Raw genomic sequence first — 5,843 nt, 5'->3', positions numbered from 1 at the left:
GATGGACGTGAAACTTGAAAAAGTGTTAAATACAATATATTTTATATTCTTGTAATTTTCTATTTTGAATTTTATTTGAGAAATATTTGTAATATTTTTCAATAATCCAATTCCATTGTAATCTTTATCTCCAAATTTATCGTTTTATTAATTCAACTCCATTGTATTATTTTTTCAATGTATATATATTTTTTAATTTTTTTGTAAACACTAAATTTGGAATGAAATAAAGTTTTCACAATTTTCTCCGACTTATTGTCTATTATTCATCATGTTAATTTTCTGTTGTTATATGTTATTTTTTATTTTTTTTTCTAATTTTTATTAGTTTAGGAATATTCAAAACAAAAATAGGCCTAACCTACCACAGCCCGGTTCCTCAGGTCCGGCATGGCCCGACTGGGAACTAGGCCACGGGAGGCCTAGCATAGCATGGGACGACACGAATGGCATTTGGGCCGCCTTTAATTTGTGTTGTGCCGGTATGATACGACCTACATTATCAAATGGAATTGGATAGGGATGGATCTATATCTGATCCATGTATAAAATGGATCAAATTCATATCACCCCTCTTAATGGGATTGAATTCGAATTCAGATAATCGAATACGATGTATAGCTTAATTTTTGTTAAAAACAACTGTTTTATCAACATATAAATAGTAGTTTAGTATTTTACTGTCATTTTTTAATTAAAGTAATAATACAAAAAGATCCGATTATCCCGATTAATAATCGGTTTGGTTCTGGGTCTGTTTTATATAACCGATAAATAATAGGTTAAATAAGACAGACCACTCTGTATTAAACCAGATCCGACCCATTGACAGTGTTTAGTCAGCAAGTTCCACCTAATAAATGACTGGGTCGCCTTTTACTTTCAACCCGACCCGTTTCCATAGAGGACAGAACGAACATAGTCCCACCCAAGACTCAAAACCAAGGCCAGCATGAAGAAAACCGGGTCAGTCTAGTCATACCACCGCCCCGTTGACGGGCAACGGTCAGGGTCAGCACGTCAAACATTCAAATCCTTATAATTTCAATTAGGAGCCAACAGCCAGGAGCCATCTCTCTTTTATCTATTACCGTTTTTTTCTTACCCTCCTCTTCACACACTCTCTGTCCTGCACTTTCAAACTTTCAACGGTCAATGTTCAAACCTCCCATCTCTCTCTCTCTCTCTCTCGTTTGAACCGCGTTCAACTGTACAGCAAAGCCAACATATATATAGACCACGGCATTCCTTCATCTTCTACACAAAGCAGTCTCTCCTCCTAATTCTGTTTGTAATTTGCATCGATCTTTGAAGCCTATATTTCTAATATTCTAATCGTACCAATGATTTCCAACTGGAGAAAGCGAAGAGCCGGTCGCCGTGCCAGTAAGAACCAGGAGCGGCCGGAAGGCAACCTCGACATGGAGGTCACTATTCCGACTCATTTCCGATGCCCCATATCGCTTGAGCTGATGAAGGATCCGGTCACGTTATCCACCGGCATCACTTATGATCGTGAGAGCATCGAGACATGGATCGAGTCTGGGAATCAAACATGCCCGGTTACCAATCAGGTGTTAAGAAGCTTGGACCAGATCCCAAATCATGCCATACGGAAGATGATACAGGACTGGTGCGTCGAGAATCGGTCTTTCGGCGTTGAAAGGATACCCACGCCTCGAATTCCTGTAACACCATTTGAGGTCTCACAGATTCTTTCGAGGATTACGGATGCAGCTCGACGTGGGGATCAGTCTGGGTGCCAGGAATTGGTGGTGAAGATCAAGAACTTGGGGAAGGAAAGCGAGCGCAATAAGCGGTGCATCGTGGGGAACGGGACGGGGCGTGTTCTGGCGGCAACATTCGAGGCTTTCGCTGCGGCCTCATTCGAGAAGAACACCGATGTGCTGGAGGAGATCTTATCTGCACTCACATGGATGCTTCCGCTGGATTTAGAAGCTCAATCTTACTTAGGATTACCAGCTCCTTTACGTTGCATGGTATGGTTTTCCAAGTCCGGAGGTCTCTCAGGAAGGCAGAATGCAGTTCTGGTATTGAAAGAGCTCTCTTCGGATCAGAGACATGTCAGTCTCCTGGCCCGGACTGAAGGAGCTAGCGAAGCATTGGTGAAACTAATCAAAGAGCCCATCTGCCCTACAGCCACAAAAGCTTCCTTGGTGGTCATCTACAGGATGGTTTCATCATCTGTTTCCAGTGACAAAATTAGATCAAGATTTGTAGATATGGATCTGATTTCGTTGCTGCTAGACATCCTGGTCGATTCAGACAAGAGCCTCTGTGAGAAGGCTCTGGGTGTTCTCGATGGTCTGTGCAGTTGCCAAGAGGCAAGGGAGAAAGCCTATGCCCATGCTCTAACCATGCCAGTCTTGGTTAAGAAGATTCTGCGCATATCAGACCTGGCTACCGAGTTCACAGTCTCCATTCTCTGGAAGCTTTGCAAGAATAAAAAGATTGATGAAGGGAGTATTCTGGTTGAGGCTCTTCAAGTGGGTGCATTTCAGAAGCTATTGCTGCTCTTACAGGTTGGCTGTGGTGAGAGAACAAAGGAGAAGGCAACTGAGCTACTGAAATTGTTGAATCTTTACAGAGGAAAGTTGGAATGTATTGATTCAATGGACTTCAAAGAACTCAGAAGGCCTTTTTGATGTATAAATCCATTGCTTAATTATTAGTATAAGAGAGGGAAATTATATTATTATTGCTTATGTTAGTCAGTACTGGTGAGTTCTATGTACAAAAAACATATTATTGCCCAATTTTTTATAGAGACAAAAAGAAAAGAAAGAACAAAGAATTATTGGAATTGAAGCTCTACCTTCTGAAGAATTTCTGGTGTTTTATTGGTTCTTCTTCTAGTTCTAGACACTCTTTTTGGGTATATTCTACAAATTAATAGCTATAGATGGGGTCACAATTTTAGTTTTTCCCCCTTTTTCTTGGGTTGGGGGGGGGGGGGGGGTTGAAATTGGATATTAAATAGTTAAAATATAGAAATTCCCAAATTTGCCTTTGATGTCTGTTTATTGAAGTATAAACCCATTGCTTATAATTAGTCTAGGTTTTAGGTCCCCCTTTTCTTGGGTGGGATTAATATTAAATAATTACAATATATAAATTCTCAAATTTGCCTTTGGTTTTCCTTGATATCATTTTATAGAGTATAAGTCCATTGTTTTTTTTTTTTTTTTTTTTATATCTTTTGAAGGGCAACACAACCATCCCCCAACCCAGGTGCGGTGCAGGGTGGGATTCAATCCTAAGTCTCCGCTATGATCACCAGCAGGAGACCTAACCAACATGCTGATTGGGATTAGATCCCAAGTCCATAGGAAGAACAAAGAATTAATGGGATTTGAAGCTAGCTCAACCTTGTGAAGAATTTCTGGGATTTTATTGGTTCCTCTTCTAGACACTCTTTTTGAGTATATTTTACAATCCCATTACTACTGTTATAGAATTAATAGCAATATATCATTTTACTCCCCCCCCCCCCCCCCGAACAAAAAAAAAAGAATTAATATATATGGGGGACAGTTTTAGTTTTTTTTTTCCTTTCTCTTGGGTTGGAAGGAGGAAATTTTGGGTATTAAATAATTAAAACATAGAAATTCCCAAATTTCCTTGATGTCTGTTTATTGAAGTCTAGCCCTTCATTCGCATTCCAGGGTACTATTTGCCCTTCAAATAGGAATTGATCATCTATTGATCATTTGAACTATTAAGCAGTACTCTCCTTTAATTTGAAACCGTGTTGGTTGTGTTATCCGACTTCTTGGTATAAGAGTAGTGTTCCCACTGATATAGTCCAAATCCCTGAACGTTCCCTTTCACACAATGAATTCCAAGTTTGAACTCTGATTCTCTAAGTACAGTTAGCTTCTTTGTCTTCAAGAGAGAATGAATCTGTCAAGGCATGTCGCGTTCTTTTTGTCTAAATGCGTGTAGGCTTAGTAAATTGGAACAGAGTTAAAGGGATACGGAAAACCGGTGCATTAGTGGGGCCAGTTCCTTCATTTGGATTTGAATTTGGGGCGTTTCTGAAGTTTTCTAAGGGTTCCCTTTTGATTGTATATGAATGAGGTCGCACTTCACGCGGACTGGATACAAATTAGATTTAATCCAATATCTGAATTGGAATCCTATTTATGAATTAATGTGTTTCCATTTGTTTACTTGTAGGTGTTAAGAACAATGTGGTTCTGATACTTATATTTTTGTATATTATGTTATTTTCCATCTCCTTTAAAAAAATTGTTCTTCAAAGAATTAGTTTGTTTGCAATTCAATTTCTGCAAAAAGTATGGGAATGTAAATGAGTTGAATGCAAATTCTGTTCTATTTTTGTTTTAAATTGATTTTATTCTTGTTTGTTTATGGTGTAAATGAAGTAAAATGAAACCAAAACCCCAGGTGGAAGTGAACTAGAATTTACCCTCTTTTGATTTGCACTCTCATCATTTGTATTAATGCAAGTGAAATTGGGTCGCAAATGTGCAAATATGAACTGGATATAAAATTTGCACCGGTTTTAGCTTTACATCCCTTTATTGTGACAATGATTTGCACTTCCTCTTGTATACTATATTTCTAAACCTTATATTATATTATACTCTTTCTAAATTGAGCCTTAATCTTCTCTTGCATTTAAAGGGGGGAGTAATATCTTTTTGCTTCGTACCTTACTCCCAAACAAACAATCTTCCTTATGCCTTCATCATCATTCACATCAAATGAGAATCACATTATTTGACTTCCTACTTTATTTCTGAGAAACAAATAAGACCAAGTCAAAAATCAAATTAATCTGTAGCAAAAGTTAAACTAGAATTTACACTCAACCCATTTACACACCCTACGTACATTTACACTAATGCAAATGAAATTCACATTGCAAACAAACAAACTGGCTAGAGTAAGCATGGCTATAAAGTATACTGATATATAGTTTGAAGATTGTTTAGAGGCCAGACAAGTTGAATAAGTATAAGAAAAATCTTCTATATCTAGAAGTTCTTTGGTAAGAACTTGACACTGATTTGTTCACATATCAGACTCAGAGCCGGATCTGTGCCCCCAATAATTCAGCCCTTGGAATGGCTATTGATCCAAATACTTCATTATCAAATTGGGGATCCACTGGATCATGAGTCACATTTTCACTTTCCCCAAAGTCTTCATAAGTTCTACACCATGGCATTTTTATTAAAAGAAGGGCCACAGTGGGTGACATAGCAAGGGTTGTTGTCCGGTTAAGCTGAAACTTGAGTCATGAAACATGGAGAGAGAACAAATGAAACCCATTTCGTCCAATTATGCTGCCCTATATTAAATTGTTAGGCTGTCTAGATCCCTTTCTAGACTGTTAATTTATTGCTCTTATTTCAATCAAAACGAGGAACATCTGCAGCCAACCTTGCCGCTCATCAGATGATAGACCTTCTAGTCTAGATCCAAATACTTCATCTGCAGCCAACCCTGTCTAGATCCTTTTCTAGACTGTTAATTTATTGCTCTTATTGAGCATAGCATTTTTGAGCTAAGGCATAGTGAGCAAGGAGAGAAGATTAACTAGTTAACAATTTAAACCCTTTGGAGCCTCCATTAAACTAGCCAACTTGCTTTCTTAAGAAACGTCAATTTGGTTCTAGAATTCCCCTTCACCCATTGTTGTTAAACTTATCTTGATTCTTCCAAACCTCCAGAGATCCTTATGTCAGAGAAATTTTATTATATAAAACTTAATTACCTTTCATGAGGTCGTCACCATTAGTGACCATTAACAGAAATTGTCTAGCTATGCCATTGATTATTTTAATTAATAT

General features: G+C 38.0%; 1 pseudogene across 1 annotated transcript; it reads left to right on the top strand.

The window, feature by feature from the left end:
• Positions 1-1,249: 1,249 nt before the first annotated feature.
• Positions 1,250-2,821, top strand: LOC104613093 (U-box domain-containing protein 21 pseudogene; annotated as a pseudogene). The gene has a single exon (XR_016083523.1). The product of XR_016083523.1 is annotated as a U-box domain-containing protein 21 pseudogene (transcript).
• The last annotated feature ends 3,022 nt before the right edge of the window (positions 2,822-5,843 follow it).

This window comes from Nelumbo nucifera, chromosome 3 (assembly GCF_055504915.1).
Source record: "Nelumbo nucifera cultivar China Antique chromosome 3, China Antique-T2T, whole genome shotgun sequence".
In the NCBI taxonomy this organism is placed as follows: Eukaryota; Viridiplantae; Streptophyta; class Magnoliopsida; order Proteales; family Nelumbonaceae; genus Nelumbo; species Nelumbo nucifera.
The sequence above is the reverse complement of the archived record's forward strand: the minus strand, read 5'-3'. Positions and strand labels throughout refer to the sequence as shown.